This window comes from Enhydra lutris, unplaced genomic scaffold (genome assembly GCF_002288905.1).
Source record: "Enhydra lutris kenyoni isolate GAN:26980312 unplaced genomic scaffold, ASM228890v2 scaffoldscaffold18, whole genome shotgun sequence".
NCBI classification, from domain to species: Eukaryota; Metazoa; Chordata; class Mammalia; order Carnivora; family Mustelidae; genus Enhydra; species Enhydra lutris.
Genome location: NW_019154102.1, coordinates 14,222,222 through 14,237,798, shown reverse-complemented (window position 1 = coordinate 14,237,798; position 15,577 = coordinate 14,222,222). Strand labels below are relative to the sequence as shown.

Here is a 15,577-nt window from a genome sequence, read left to right as displayed (position 1 = left end):
AATTCCAGTCTTAACCCTTCCATCAAACTTTGAACTGGAGGTTCAAGCCAGTGCAATAAGTCAAGAAAATAAAAGTCACCCATATAGGAAAGGAAGAAGAATGATTTTTATTTGTAGATCATTTAAGTATAAAATACTATGTAAATTTAGAAAGTGACACCAGAACCAGTAAGTTTTACAAATGCGCAGAGTAAATATCAATATAAAAAATCAACTGTACATCTATATACTACCAACAAATAATTCGAAATTTAAAAAATTACTGACTTCTTCTTCCAGGAAGACATAGATGGACTTCCCCTAGTCCTCCCTGTAAGTACAAACTAAAAACTCTGAACATTACAGCAAACAAACATAAAGAGACTCTGAAAAGTGGGGTAAAGGGAGACTGTCTAGGGACTTCAGGACCCAAGGAATAATACAATGAGTTCCCTGTGCTTCTTTTTGTTTCATGTATCCCAGATTGAAGCTAAAAAGCAGCTGGCGAATCTGAAAAGCCAATCGACAAAAATAAAAGTTCCAACAAAAGCCTGCCCTCTCTCATCAACAGAAAAAGGGCAGCCTAGCAAGATGGAAAACATCCAGACAACAACCATGAACTCCAGCCAAACACCATAGAAAAAACTGTGGCCAAATCCTATCCATAGAGGCAAAGACAGAGTAGGCAGCTAGACTTCCACCATTGCCAGGTGTTAATATGAACTCACCACAGTGTCCACATGGAGAACCTGGACTTCTACCTTCATCTGGCAATAGTGGGGTACCCTTTTCCCTTCCTACTGGGGTTGCTTTCATTTTTTATTTTAGCCATTCTCATAGGTGTGTGATGATACACCACTGGGCTTTAGTTTGTATTTTCTGAAGGTTACTGATGCTAAGCATCTTTTCATGAGTTTGACAGTTACATATTCTTTTCAGCAGGATGCCTAGTTATGTATTTTGCCCATTGGCTGACTGGAGTATTCAATTTTTTTAATGTTGAGTTTTGAAAGTCAGATATAAGTTTGTTATGGGCCCAACTGTGTTCCCCTAAAATTTGTATGTTGAAGTTCTTGCACCCTGTACCTCTGAATGTGACTGTATAAGAACCTTTAAAAAGGTTTTTGTGGTTAAATGAGGTCATAAGGGGAGCCCTGATCAAATGTGACTGATATCCTTATAAGAAGAAATTTAGATACACAAAGAGACACCATACATATACAAACACAGAAAAAAGATCATGAGGACACAGCAAGAAGGCAGCCATCTCTGCAAACCCAGGAGAGAAGCCTCAGAAGAAACCAAATGTGCAAATACCTTGTTCTTGCCTTCCAGCCTTCAGAACTGTGAGAAAACAAATTTCTGTTGTTTTAGCCACCCAGCCTGTGGTATTTTGTTATGGCAGCTGTAGGAGGCTAATATACTAGTTGTCTTACTCTGTTCATGCTGTTATAACAAACTACCATAGACTGTATGGCTTATGGACAACAGAAATTTATTTCTCACAGTTCTAAAGGCCACAAGTTAAAGATCAAGTTTACTTCTTCCTTTTTGATTAGGATGTCTTTTATTTCTTTCTTGCCTAACTGCTCTGGTTAGGACTTCTAAGACTGAACAGACTAAACAGACACAGTAAAAGCAGCTATCATCGTGTTGTTCTTTATCTTGGAGAAAAAGCTTTCAATTTTCACCACCAAGTATGTTAGCTGTGGGCTTTTCATATCTGTATAGGCTTTACTTATCACAGTCTACTGGTGGTTGTGGCTATAAAAAGGAAACTCCAGTTATCCTGTGGTGGTGGAAATGTTTTGTATTTTGACTATATCAATGTCAATATCTTGGTTGTGATACTGTACTACAGTTTTGTAAGATGTTACTATTGGGGGAAACTGGATAAAATGTGTATGAGATTCTCTGTACTATTTCTTGAAATTGCATGTGAATCTATAATTAACTCAAAGTAAAAGGTTTAACTTAAAAATTATCATATGCAACTACTTTAAAAATATGAAACACTTGGGCATAAACTGGACTAAAAATATGGAATACTTGCACACTGACAACTATAAAACATTGCTAGGAGAAATTAAAGAAGACCCCAAAAATGGAGAGATATGCTGTGTTCATGAATTTAAGGACTCAGTATTGATAAGTTGTTAATTCTCCCCAAACTGAATTACAGATTCAGTGTAATCCCAACCAGAAATTGACAAGCTGATTCTAAAATGTGCATATATGAAAATGCAAAGGGTAGAATAGCCAAGACAATTTTGAAATAGAACAAAGTTGGAAGACTTAGACTTTACGACTTTGTGACTTAGGATAAAGCAACACTAATCAAAACAGGATAGTAATGTATAAAAGTAGTCAGACTATTGGAATACAATAGTCTGGAAACTGACCTACAGGGATGCCTGGGTAGCTCAGTTGGTTAAGCAGCTGCCCTCAGCTCAGGTCATGATCCCAAATGGGATCAAGTTCCGCACTGGGCTCCTTGCTCAAAGGGGAGCCTGCTTCACCCTCTGGCTATGCTTGCCACTCTGCCTGATTGTGCTCTCTCTGACAAATATATAAAATCTTAAAAAAAAGAAAGAAAGAAAGAAAAAGAAAGAAAGAAAGAAAGAAAGAAAGAAAGAAAGAAAGAAAGAAAGAAACTGACCTACACATACACATTTTATTTTTAACACATGTGTAAAGGCAATTCGGAGAAGAAAGGATAGTCATTGCAACAAGTGGTGCTGGGACAACTGGATATCCATATGCTAAAAAAGAAAAAGGAACAACCAAAAAATAAAGACAAAAAATCTCTGATTCATACCTTGTACCATATAAACTATAAAACTTCTAATGAAAACATAGGAGGAAACTTTTGAAATCTTGGTTTAGACAAAGATTTCTTACATATAACACCAAAAGCAAGATTTTGTGAATTTAAAATATCTTGTACTTACCTACTTCTCTCTATCTGTATGTCACCACTCAGGTCTCAACCAATTATGTTTTGTCTGTTTCCATTCCCTTGTACTTCTACAAGGGAATGTACTTGTACTCAACCAATTATGTTTTTTCTGTTTCCATTCCCTTGTATTTCTACCCCCTGCCTTGTCTAATCACCTTCACAAAAATGTGAGTGATCTTTTCAAAGATATTTCTGATCATATCATTTCCCTGCTTAAAACTCTTTAATAGATTCCCACTTCCTTGGGAGAACACAGTCTTTGAATGCCTGGCCCTCTTTAGATCTCAGCTTCACGTTGTGCTATTCACTCCCCTTAATCATTCTGCTCTAGCCACACCTGCCTATCATTTCCTCTAATATGGTAAACTCTTCTGGCATGGCAACCATTGTTGTTCTTTCAGCATAAACTGCCCCCTCTTCCCTCCTTCACTATCCGACTGACCAATCCGTACTCACCTTTCAGATGACAGCATAAATGTCACTTCTAAAGAGAGGCCTCATATGACCCCCCAATCCTAAATTTATACCCCAAGGACTTTACACTTGCTGCCAAGGGAAGCTCTTTACCCAAATCTTTATATGGCTTACTCCTTGACACTTCACCTTCTCAAAAAGAACTTCCATGACCACTTAATTAAAATACCAATCCTCCTATCACTGTTTTTTAAAAAAAGATTTTATTTATTTATTTAAGAGAGTGAGAGAGACAGAGAAAGAGAGCACAAAGTGGGAGGGAGGAGCAGAGGGAGAGGAAGAAGCAGATTCCCCACTGAGCAGAGAGAAGGACATGGGCCTCAATGCCAGGACTCCAGCATCATGACCTGAGCCCAAGACAGATGCTTAACTGACTGAGCTACCCAGGTGCCCCATCTTCTATCACTATTTAACCTCTTACCATGTTTTATTTTCTTATCAAATATGAAATTCTATTCTTTAATTACTTATTTGTAATCACTCTATCTTTCTAGCATGTGAGCTCCCCAAGGACAGAGCTCTATCTTGTTCATTACTCTCTCTTTATTGCCTGGCATATAGCAAGAGTCCAGGAATCTGAGCTTACATGACATGTACAAATTCAGGAGCTCAGTCTTACAGGGAAGAGAGATATACAAATGAACAGCTGTAATACAAAATATGGATATGGGAAATTAATGGGAATCACAAAGAATGGAGTGATGGTCTCTACTTTGGTGGTCCAGCAGAGATCCTCACACAGAAGGAAGCACTTGAGTTCGCTATTAAGAGATATAGTATTGGAAGCTCTAAGTAGAAGGTCTACATATGCAGTCATAAAGGAACAGAAGAGAAGGTATGTGAAGGGAACTGCAAATATCTGAGAAAGACATTTGAACAGGGTTTATGTGAGGCACTGCTCATACTATTTCACTTGCTTGAGATATTCCTCTGCCATTCCTATGTTCCAATTCTACCAAACCAGTAAGATATAAACTCAAACGCCATTTAAGCCACAAAACCTTCCCTTGTGTTTCCTTTCTCCCAAATTCCATACCACATTACGTATATCACAAGTCCTTATGGCAATTTACCCTCTCTACTCTATTTTATGGCTATATGATTACTATATTACTATGCATTATTTCCCCTTACACAGTCTTAAGTTTAAATAGCAAAAAGAAACCAAAAAACAAACCAGAAAATTAAATGATTACTTTTTAGATTTGGTGGTGGTGGTAGTGGAAAGAAGATATATATTATCAAATTTTAAATGATCACTTCTAAATAACAGATTGGGAATGGAAATCTACTGGAAAACCTTGGATTAGATGAAGAAACTATGGATAAATTTTTCGCTAAAATTTTAACTATTGATTCAACATGTTTAGATTTTTCTTTCTTATCCCAAATTTTTAATCACTTAATTAAATCACTTATTAATATTTCTATTACTATCCTCTTATATTCATTCCTTCATGTATTTGAAAACTAGAACTATAGGCATTATGAGAGTTAACTATTACACAGATTCATAGAAATTTACTCTAGGAATGCTACATTAAGTTTTAGCAGTTCAAGTATTTCATATACAATGTTCCTTTAAGACTGAGCATGTAAATTTAATAAACCAAACAGATAAAACCATTTCATTGTTTATTTTTCCTCACAAACTTTCCCACTAAGCTTTCTAAAGAACTTCCAGTTAATAGTTGAAGCATAAAATTATCTCTTTGTTTTAAATGCTTCTTTATTCATTTTGCTGCCTTTTTTTTTTTTTTTTACAGCTTAAAGATTATTCATTATCATAAACTACAATAGCTCACTTAGGGACTTATATTATCAGGAACCAGAAAACACTGATGCCAAACAGTCAGTGTTTGCAGGATGTGTATTTAGTATATAATAGACACCAAGGATTAGATTTTGTTTTAAATTAAATAATCTGAAAAGAGAATCTATATGACAAATAGTCTTTTAAAAAATAAACCAACTCCACTGTATAAGAAGCAAAGCAAACTAAGATGAAACAAGGTGATTTATATGCAATGACTGTTTTAAAATGTTTCACCTATACCGGTCAAAAATTAAGTATGGTCTCACCACATATACAATTATTTTGGAATCTTATCTTTTGTTACTTTATGTTTAAAACTAACAGAATAATTTGTGTGCAACATTCATAGTTTTATATTGTTATAGCTCAAAATGGAACAAATAAGACTACAGAAAGAACAGCCTTCACAAATACCACATAGTATTACCTGCAGTTTTCCTAACCACATATATTTCCCATCCATATTTTGAAAGCATGTATATATATATATATATATGTATGTATTTTCCCCCCAAACTATATCTTTGTAATACAAAAGGAAAAAAGTTATACAGTTTAAAGGATCTTTAAATTACAAGACAATTTCTTCCCAACTATGAAAGATCTTGGAGAGGTATTTTGGACTATTTTTACTCCTTTTCTAAATTTTTAGTATTTTATAAACTTATTTTTTACTTTCCCTTTCCTCATCGTTTCCCCCCACTATAGACACTTCCTTTAAGCAACAGGGCATCAACAATCCTCCCACGTTCAAAGTCGGCTACATCTGTTGCTCTTTTCTATTGTTGAAAATTCCTGCCTTAATCCTATTTGACTTTATTCATGCAAAGGTCATCCTGAATTCAACAAATGGAGAAGCGATCGCAAAGCACACTGTTGAACATAGCTGAGAAAATACCTCATGGAACATGTAACTACTGTGCTCACACTGTCTCCTAAGTACCTGATACATACCATGTAGGCCTCCAATCTAGAAGCCTATAATCTCAAAATGTGTTATGTTCATTATTATATTTGCTAAACATTATAACAATAATCCTGATCTTTGGTAATATGCTGCTGTTTCTTTTTTCCTAAACCAACTGAATGTTCATATTACTAATTGTGCCTACCTTCAACAGCATAAATTAACTTAGAGGATCTACTCTAACCCTATTATCACCATTAGTGTTTGGCAAATGTCACTTTACTTTTTCCTCCATAGAATCGCATCTCTAATTCTTTAATTTTCAAAATCTGCCAATGAAACTAAATTATTGTATTCAGTTTAAAAAATAAGTTCCTAATTCCAATAAGCAGCAAAAGAGATGGGTTTCATTAATACCTCAAAACTCTCAACAGACACTTGATTATGAACTACAGCTATAATACATTATGCCACAGGCCTTTTTCTCTACTAAATACAGCTCAAATCTATAATTTACTGCCACCCGTATATATCTGACCAGAACTAGGAGACATTAACAGGAAGATTAAAGTAAGCACTAAAATAAACTTGACTAAAAGATTTATGAGGTGAAGATAATTATTTTTTTTTTTAAAGATTTTATTTATTTATTTGACAGAGAGAGATCACAAGCAGGCAGAGAGGCAGGAAGAGAGAGAGGAGGAAGCAGGCTCCCTGCTGAGCAGAGAGCCCGATGCGGGGCTCGATCCCAGGACCCTGAGATCATGACCTGAGCCGAAGGCAGCAGCTTAACCCACTGAGCCACCCAGGCGCCCCAAGATAATTATTTTTAATATGCTCATAATTCACCATGACTAAAATATGGGAACACTTACTCACACATGCTTATGTTCAAGTTAAAAAAGATGACTGCCAAGTTAAAAAAAAAAAAAAAACCAAGCTCAATTAGTTTCAAGCAATCAAGGATAAGACTACTGTTAATCTTATGACTTAATAAGGAAAAGAAATCTTGTCTATAATATCCTATGCTAAATGAGATATTTAGTATAAGATAAAACTGAATATGATTAAAAAAATTACTTAGCTACTTACATATAAATTTAAACAGCTGTTAATGATACCTTTTCACTGTTTCATAATACAACATACTCTAATTCTAATACAAAAATAAATGTTCCAAGAAGAGATTTTAATGCACAGTTTTGCATTGACGGCAAAATGTATGAGTATAAACAAAACCAAACTTAAGATTTGTAATAATACAGTTTCTCAAATTCTGACAGACAAAACTAAATAAAATTCAAAGGATGTAAAAATAAAATACAAAAATGTCACCATTTTTAAGATAGCACCATTTTTTTTCCCCCTAAAAAAACCTGTGTGTTGTATCTCTGCCTCTGCCTGCCACTCTGTCTGCCTGTACTCTCTCTCCCTCTATCTCTCTGACTAATAAATAAATAAAACCTTTAAAAAAAAAAAAAAAACCTGTGTGTAACTTAGTTTTGTTCATTGAATTGTATTTTCTCAACAATGCAACTTTAGGCTAAATACTTAGGCTTCATTTTCTATTTGTCTATTAGTACTGATTTTTTTTCTTTTCCTTCAAATATTTATTCATTCATTTTATAGAGAGAATAGTGGAGGCATAGAGGGAGAGAGAAACTCAAGCAGACTCCACACTGAGCACAGGTCCTGACAAGGGACTCATTTTCAGGACCCTGAAATCATGACCTGAGTCAAAATCAAAAGTCGGACGCTTAACTTCCTGAGGCACTCAGGAGCTAGTGATTTACCAGACTACAAATTCTCTGTTCCCCAAGCTTTTTAGTCCAGTAGTTAATGCACTTAAATGTACTAGCAAAGTTTAGTATTTGAAGGAGGCTTTCCAAATTCTATTTTTACAAATAAAAGACTCCTTTTAGTAAGTACTTAATAAATATGTTTACAAATTTGTATTTGCATGAGATGTAGTACACTTATACTAGATAGGATGTGATATAATGAGTGGCCCGAGCTTTGCCTTAATTTCTTTATTTTTAAAATGGCAGAAATAGCACCCACCCTATCTACTTCATGGTTTTGCAGAGATATTAAAATAAATTATGTATATCTAAATGTTCTAGAGACTATAAAGTACTTTATAAATGTAAGGAAAGCAAACTTCTGCCAACTGATAGGTGTATTTCTTTGATGTAAGTCTAGTTCATATAGACTAAAATAAAACAAAGTAAAATGTTGTATGCCAAAGAGTCTTAAACTTCTTCATTCCACAATTTTCTTAAGAACTTTTATGATCCTAGTAGATGGGGACCACCATCTTCTTCAAGATTCTTCCAGATGGTTTCAGCACGGAACTCCAGTACAGATAAATGCAAAATATTTATGACAGAAAAAGTGGTGGGTATCCTATCTTCAAGCCTGATGTTACCTGATTTAGAGATATTCTTCAAATCCACATCCAAAAAACTCTAGCAAGGTTGTGTGCTTTCATATCCCACCTGAGTGAGAGACCACACACTGCATCTGGACAGAAAGGTTCTTTACTCTCAGTGAAGGAACAGGCAGATAGGAGACACTAGAAAATTACAGAATGTTTATGTGGCCTATTTCCCTAGAGACTACTGGAGCCAGCTTTATTTTCTCCACATGCGACTTGACAACAGCCCTTGTCTAAAGATGTCCCTGTCTCAGCCCCAAGGCTCAGTCCTCCATGCCCTGGCTCTCTGTTATCTTTGAGCAGGAGTGAGTCCTCAGCTCCTGAGTTCATGATTGAAATATCTTCTATGTAAAGTTCACAATTAATGAGTTTTCCCCCAGAAGCCTCAACAGGCCAGCACTTCCTAATCACTCTGAGCTCAGACATCCTTGAAGGAGGATGAAGGGTCATTTTCTTAAGAGTTTGCATTTTCACTTCTTAAACAGCTTTCGATTTTAACGCCTATTTCACAAAATCTACAACTTTGCTAATCCCTTGAAAAAGCAAGACCAGGGAAGCCTGTGTGGCACAGTCATTAAGTGTCTGCCTTCTGCTCAGGTCATGATTCCAGGACCCTGGGATTGAGCCTCAAATCCAGCTCCCTGCTCAGCGGGAGGCTTGCTTCTCCCTCTCCCACCCCCCCTACCCCGTCCTGTGTTCCCTCTCTTGCTGTCTCTCTGTCAAATAAATAAATAAAATCTTAAAAAAGAAGAAGAAGAAGAAAAGGCAAGACCAGTTTCATTGTTAATCCTGACATCTATGTGTAGGTGCGTGTTTCAGATGGAAGAAGGGGAGAACAAAGGATAGAAGGAGGATCTAAAACTGAATTCATTTTCTTAAATACAAACTTATTCTTCTTTTACTCTCTCTACTGAAGGCAGATTGCTTGCTTTTCTTCCTTCCGACTTTCCTTCCTTCCTTCCTTCTTTCCTTCCTCCCTCTTTCCCCTTCCTTCCTTCCTTCCTTCCTTCCTTTCTTTCTTCCTTCCTTCTGTTCATTCAATAGGTCATTCATCCTCCTACCCAACAAATATTTATTGAGCACCTACCCATGCTATCTTCTAAGGACACAGGAATGAAGAAGTCCATGATCTCATGGAGCTCACAGAGTAGTCAGGAAAAAAATGATAATAAAGTATATATGTAAGAAGATAGGAATTAAGAAAAAGGGGGTGGTTTATATAGGGTAGTCAGGGAAGGCCTCTTTATTTTATTTTTTTTAAAGATTTTATTTATTTATTTGACAGACAGAGATCGCAAGTAGGCAGAGAGGCAGGCAGAGAGAAAGGAAGGGAAGCAGGCTCCCCACCAAGCAGAAAGCCCGATGCAGGGCTCGATCCCAGGACCCTGGGATCATGACCTGAGTTGAAGGCAGAGGCTTAACCCACTGAGCCACACAGGCACCCCAGGGAAGGCCTCTTTAAAGAGGTGACACTGAAAAGAGATCTGAATGAAATGAGGAAATGAGCCATGAGGAAATCTCGGAAATAATGCTCCAGACAGAGTGAAAAACAAATATAAAGATCCTGAGGCTATAATGAACTGCCCATACTTGAGGACCAGACCAGCATGACTCTAACAGAATAAAAAAAGCACTGGGTGATAGGAAAGACAGTTGGAGACAGATAGAAACCAGATGAGATATGGCCTTTAAAGGCCATGGCCATTTTATTCTGTAACAGAGGCCACTGGTAGGTTTTGAACAAGGCAGTGACATAATTGATTAATGATTTTAAAACATCATCCTAGTGAGACTTCCAGTACCAAAAACACTCTGAAGAATTTTACACTGCAAAATAACCAGATCCTGCACAAAATATAAATTTTTATTGAATTGCTGGGCACAAAACATTTTTTCATATAAAGAAAAACTTGAGGAGTGAAAATCAACCTTTTGTGAAAGACACAAGTTTTCCAAGGGAAGAAAAATGTTTTTCAGTATATCTCTCTGTGTGTTATCTTTTACAGTAAGTAAATAAATAGTCTTTTAAACTGACATACTCCTACAACCAGGAAACCTCATGCTTAGGAATACTTTTAACATAGTGTTTTTTAATCCTTAGTAACCTTTAAAATCACACAGACAATGAAAAAAACAAAACAACATTAATGTCTAACTCCACTTCTAAAGATTCTAAGTTAATGGTGTAATGTAGGATCCAAGCACTGATATATTGTTTTTAAGTTTCCCAGCTACATGAGTACCATTACCCCAAGAAAACCCTTATATCAAGAGACATAAAGAATTTTCACAGCAATATCATTCCTAATGGCTGAAATGTGGAGGAAAATTCTTATCTTTATCATCAGGAGAATGGGACGAATCATGGTAGGCTCCATGGAATAGATTATATAGCAATGCAAATGAATAAACTACAGCTGTATATAACATGTATAAGTCTTAGAAACATAATATTGAGTAAAGAGAGAAGCCTACTAAAAGGATAATGCATAAACAACCTACGTTTAGGTATACAGGATAATGCCATTTTTGTAAATCTTGAAATAAACATTGTTTAGGGGTTCATATTTATAAAAGAATGGTTAGCAGCCATATGTTTGGGAGAAGAAGTATAACACAGGCAGAAGGGCAGAAGCATTACCAGTAGATTTGACATTACTGGCAATGTTTTAGTTCTTAACACTGGATAGTATTCACTTTGTTGTTAGGATCCATAACTCACCCTATGTATTTCATATATTATTTTGCATAAGTCAAATATGAAATAACAATTTTTGTAAGACTTCTACTGTGGGGGCACCGGGTGGCTCAGTTGGCTGAGCCTCTAACTCTTGGTTTTGGCTTAGGTCATGATCTCAAGGGCAAGAGATGGAGCCCCACATCAAGTTCTACACTCAGCAAGGAGTCAGGAGAGATTCTCTCCCTCTCCCTCAGCCCCTCCCCTACTCATGTTCTCTCTCTAATAAATAAATAAATCTTTAAAAAAAGATTTCTAACATGTAGAAAACAGACTTTGGATAGGGTATATAAGAAGAAACAGAGAGATAAGTTGAGAGGCCACTGAAATAGTCCAAGAAAGAACTGATGGTGGACTATGCCACAGTGGAGTGGGGAAGAAGTGAGAAGGAATTAGATTTAGAATACATTCTGGGCGGGAACACGAGGGACACCACAAATTCCGTTTGGAGGCATCTTTGAGCTCGCCGAGTAGACACCATGAGCAAAGCTTGCCCTCCTGAGTGGAAAAAGTTTACGGACAAGAAATTATCATTGAAATTAAATGGTGGCAGATATGTCCAAGGAATATTGTGGGGGTTTGATCCATTTATGAATCTTGTGATAGATGAATGTATGGAGATGGCAACTAGTGGGCAACGGGACAATACTGGAATGGTGGTAATACGAGGAAATAGTATCATCATGTTAGAAGCCTTAGAACGAGTATAAACAATGGATGTGTTCATCAGAAGAATCAACTGCTTCCACATGTCCCCTCTCCATAGTACCTGTTTTACTACAATACAAAAATCAGGTTGCGTGCATTTTCATATTGAACTTTTTAATTAAATAAACCTCTATAATAGTAAAAAAAAAAAAAAAAAAGAATACATTCTGAAGAGCAGAACTTCTAGGACATACTAATGGAGCATAAAGTCTGCACTGTCCAATACAGCAACTACTAGTCACATAAGGGGATTTATTTTTTTTATTTTTATCTTTTTAAAAAGATTTTATTTATTTACTTGACAGAGAGAGAGAGACAGCAAGAGAGGGAAGGAACACCAGCAGGGGAAGTGGGAGAGGGAGAAGCAGGCCTCCCACTTAGCAGGAAACCTGATGTGGGGCTCAATCCCAGGACCCTGGGATCATGATCTGAGCAGAAGGCAGATGCTTAACGACTGAGCCACCCAGGCGCCCCACATAAGGGGATTTAAATTATTTTAAATTAAATGAAATTTAAAAATTAGTTCTTCAGTCACGCTAGCTGCAATTTAAGTGCACATTGGCTAGTAGCTAGCACATTAGTGCAGATATAGAACATATCCGCCATATAAAGTTCTGTTCAATAGATGGTGTGTAGGAAACGGAGGAGAAAAGATGGGCTCCTAAGTTTTCTGCTTGAGCAACTGGCAGTGCTATTCACAGAGAGATGGGGAAGATGAGGGGAATAGTAAGTTTGGGAGGAAAATGAAGAGTTCAATTTTGTGCAAGGAGAGGTACTGAGTAGACAACAAATCAGAGAAAAGTTGGAGATTCATCTGGGATATATATTACTATATAGATAGTATTTTAAATCACAGGATTAGATTTAATTGGAAAATGGTATATCCCCTTTAGAAGGCCTTTCAAAATTAGAAACACATTTACTCTTTGACTCACTTTAGATAATCTACCTAACATATTTTAAAGTAATCTGTAGTCATTCGTTGCAGCATTGCTTATAATAAACAAAAGACTAGATATAACACATTGGAATAGGGATGTAAGAGAGAATGAGGAAGTTCTCTAGCTACAAAAATGAGAAGATTCCGAGGATACATTGTCAAATGAAAAGAGCAAAATTAAGGGGCAGAACAGTGTTTATAGGATGTTATCTTGGGGGTAAGCAAAAAAAGGAAGAATAAAAATAAATACTTAGTTTTGCTTGTATCTGTGTAAAAACCACTGGGAGAAAATACAAAAAGTTAATAAAAATGGTCATCTTTAGAAAGCTGGGGTGGAAGGGGTATAATATAGTAAACTGGAACAGGGGTGGTATTAAGACTTCCTAATACACATCTTTTTATATTATTTTGATCTTTGAACCATGGTAATATGCTATCTGGCTAAAACAACTCTATTAACATTTTTAAAAAGGAAAGAGTACTCAGCTACATTAAATGGTGCTGAAGGGATCAATAAGGTAAGAACTAAATTGACCCTTGGATTTGGCAAGCTGGAGTTGACCTTAACAGGGGAGGCGTCAAAGAACAGAAGTAGAAAGAAAAGCCTGTTTGAAGTAGACTGAAAAAACTAATGAATATAGACAACTTTTTCAGTAGAAGGCAGAGAAATGGGAAAGTAATTGAAGGGATATGTGGTATCTATAAAGTTTTGTTTCTTTTTAAGATGGACTACGTAGATTATTTCTAAGCTAAATGAGGTGATCAGATACTGAGTAAGATTCTAATGTAATAAGGAGAGGGGTAAAATCAGGATCAAAGCCCTTGACTAGATCAGAGGAATGGGTCTAATACCCATGGTGATGGGTGGTCTCTGGATAAAAGCAGGGACTGTTCCTTAAAGCAACAAGTAAGGCAGAATGTGAGGTCACAGATCATGACACCTTTCTCTTAACACACACAAACACACATACATTCTAGCTTTAATGGCCTTCTACTACACATGGGTTTAATTCGAAAATTATTCCCATGGTCCATGAGATCCTTCATGACCTGAGCAGTACCTACCTCTCTTGTATAACATCACTCTCCCCTTGTTCACTACATTCCAGTTACATGGGTCTTGTTTCAGTTCTTTACACATAACAAGTTATTTCTTGCTTGAGGGCCTTTGTACATGCTGTCTGAAATTCCTCCTCTCTCCTACTGTTCCTATTGTTGTCTTCTTATTATCCTTAAATAGATCTCCTGTCATTCTTACAGTGAGTACCCTGTTCCTTTTCTCCAAAATGTTTACCAAGATTTTTATGTACATACTTCTGGATTCACTTTGTAGTACCTCTAGAAGGCAGAAACCATGTCTGTTATTATACCCACTACCTAACATTATGCCTGGCACACTTGGATACTCAATAAATATATTTAACATGTTATTTTTTAATTGTGGTAAAAAAGATAATATTAAACTTACCAAGCTTAACCATTTTTTAAAAATATTTTACTTATTTATTTGAGAGAAAGAGAGCATGAGCAGGGGGAGGGGGCAGAAGGAGAAGCAGGCTCTCCGCTAGGACCGTGAGATCATGACCTGAGCCAAAGGCAAACACTTAAACCAACTGAGCCACCCAGGTACCCTCAAGCTTAACCATTTGTAAGTATACAGTTCAGTAATCAATAATTATTTTCTGAATGAGTGAAATAAGCAATCCAACTAGTTGCCTAAGCTAGACACTACTGAATCATCCTTCTTATTCTTCCCTTTTCTCCCTCAGATCCTATTCTTTAGTCTTGTCAATTCTAACTACAGTTTCATTCATCCTTTCATTCCATCTTCACAGCTTTCCTCAATGGTTCATACCTCATGAAGTTCATACCCTCATGAATCATGAGGTTCATACCCTCATGATTTCTGTCTGGCCTGGGCAATCCTAAAAATCTCCTATGTGTATTCCTATCTTCAGGTTCTTTAGTATTTATTCTTCACATACTATCTTCAAAGTTCTCATTTTACTGAAATCTGGTCATGTCTTTTCTTTAATGAAATACAAACCAAGGGTGCGCATGGCTGAACCTGGAAATCAACTGAGTGAGCAATGGTTCTGCTTACAATCTGGAACCCAAGATCTGTCAAGAGAGGTCACTGGGGCCTCAGATAAAAATGTGAAAAGCCACCGTGAATAGCAGAAGCTGAAGACAGGGAAGGTAGTGGGGATAAGGCAATGAAGATGAAATGTTAAGAGAACCTGCTCTGTTCTGCTACAGGATAGCTCTTTTGCTCAGGGACTCACTCTGCTTCTGTAACCACTACTAATTATTATGATTAAGGCAGATATTACACACAGTAAAACTTACCCTTTCGAAGTACAGTTCTTTAAGTCTGACAAATGCATACAGTTGTGCAACCTCCACCACAACTGTATATAGCACCATTCCATTACCTCCCTAACCCCCAAATTCCTATGTATCCCCTTCCCTACAGACAATCACTGATGAATTTCTATCCCTACAGTTTTGCCTTTTCTAAAGTGCCACAAAAGTGAAATCATACAGAATGTAGCCTTTTGAGTCTGGCTTCTTTCACTTAGCATATGCATTTGAGATTCATCCATGCAGCTGAATATAT

At 36.5% G+C, this 15,577-nt stretch overlaps 1 protein-coding gene and 1 pseudogene across 3 annotated transcripts in view; one reads left to right on the top strand and one right to left on the bottom strand.

Annotated features, from left to right (window-relative positions):
* The window catches only part of LOC111148128 (EH domain binding protein 1), a 333,275-nt gene that overhangs the window by 142,197 nt on the left and 175,501 nt on the right, over positions 1 to 15,577 (bottom strand). The window lies entirely within an intron of this gene.
* LOC111148129 lies at positions 11,789 to 12,088 on the top strand (annotated as a pseudogene).